We start from the raw sequence: 1,709 nt of genomic DNA on the forward strand, positions 1-1,709 counted from the left end.
TTCCTTCTTCCTCTCTTCCCCTCCCCTTACTATCACTTCTACTCTCCTTCTCCCCTCATTTCTGCACTATAAATCTTTCATATATAAGGACGATAATCTGGGGCTATAATTTGATATGCAGACTGGGCTTAGGGCTTGTTGTTGTTTCTCTTTCATTCTTCTTTTATCATCTTTTTTAAAAATGAAAGAAGCCTGGATAATCATTCAGAGACCTGATCATTTCTGTTAAACAGAGTAATTGGAAAACTTTCCCAGTGGTTTCTAGTTTGTCCTCATCTCTCTTCTGCTCTTACAAATAAATGTTTTGAGGCTAACCAGATATATCTGCATCTCCCAGGGTCATACCTGGAGAGTTTCCAGGACTCTACCAGTCTCGTCTATGGGAGGGAGAATCAAGCAGAAGCATACCCATTCCATTCCTAGCTTGGCCAGTGGCTAGTGAGTGGGAAGCAATCTGCTACAAGTCAAAACCTACCCATTCTGGGCAGCAGCATAATGGGAGAGAATTGAGGGAGGAGACTCGAGTTTACTGCGTGGAAGGTGGCAATAGTAAACCACTTCCATATTTTTACCAAGAAAAGTCTAAGAATACACTATCTGCATATGAGTGTAAATGGAGAGCGGGCCATTCTGGGAAAGATGTGTCCATGGTGTGCTATGGGTCAGAAACATCTCAGCAGCATAAGACAAGATAAGGTATATCTGGCAATAATCAATCAATTAATGGTTTTAGTTAAGTGCTTACTCTGTGCTGAGCACTGTAATGAGCACTTGGGAGAGTACAGTTGGTTGTACATATTTATAAATTATATATTGTAAATTATTAATTTATATTATTGTCTTTATCCCCCTCTAATAATGTTGGCATTTGTTAAGTGCTTACTATGGGCAGAGCACTGTTCTAAGCCCTGGGGTAGATACAGGGTAATCAGGTTGTCTCACATGAGGCTCACAGTTAATCTCCATTTTATTCATTCATTCATTCAATAGTATTTATTGAGCACTTACTATGTGCAGATCACTGTACTAAGCGCTTGGGATGAACAAGTCGGCAACAGATAGAGACAGTCCCTTCCGTTTGACGGGCTTACAGTCTAATCGGGGGAGATGGACAGACAAGAACAATGGCAATAAATAGAGTCAAGGGGAAGAACATCTCGTAAAAACAATGGCAACTAAATAGAATCGAGGCGATGTAAAATTCATTAACAAAATAAATAGGGTAATGGAAATATATACAGTTGAACGGACGAGTACAGTGCTGTGGGGATGGGAAGGGAGAGGTGGAGGAGCAGAGGGAAAAGGGGAAAAAGAGGGTTTAGCTGCAGAGAGGTAAAGGGGGAGGGGTGGCAGAGGGAGTAGAGGGAGAAGAGGAGCTCAGTCTGGGAAGGCCTCTTGGAGGAGGTGAGTTTTAAGTAGGGTTTTGAAGAGGGGAAGAGAATCAGTATGGCGGAGGTGAGGAGGGAGGGCATTCCAGGACCGCGGGAGGACGTGGCCCAGGGGTCGACGGCGGGATAGGCGAGACCGAGGGACGGTGAGGAGGTGGGCGGCAGAGGAGCGGAGCGTGCGGGGTGGGAGGTAGAAAGAGAGAAGGGAGGAGAGGTAGGAAGGGGCAAGGTGATGGAGAGCCTTGAAGCCTAGAGTGAGGAGTTTTTGTTTGGAGCGGAGGTTGATAGGCAACCACTGGAGTTGTTTAAGAAGGGGAGTGA

General features: G+C 44.9%; 1 non-coding gene across 1 annotated transcript; it reads left to right on the forward strand.

Moving 5' to 3' along the window:
• Nucleotides 1-327: 327 nt before the first annotated feature.
• On the forward strand, nt 328-465 carry LOC114817195. The gene has a single exon (XR_003765034.1). It is a non-coding gene; the product is annotated as a small nucleolar RNA SNORA7 (small nucleolar RNA).
• Nucleotides 466-1,709: the final 1,244 nt, after the last annotated feature.

This window comes from Ornithorhynchus anatinus, chromosome 1, assembly GCF_004115215.2.
Source record: "Ornithorhynchus anatinus isolate Pmale09 chromosome 1, mOrnAna1.pri.v4, whole genome shotgun sequence".
In the NCBI taxonomy this organism is placed as follows: Eukaryota; Metazoa; Chordata; class Mammalia; order Monotremata; family Ornithorhynchidae; genus Ornithorhynchus; species Ornithorhynchus anatinus.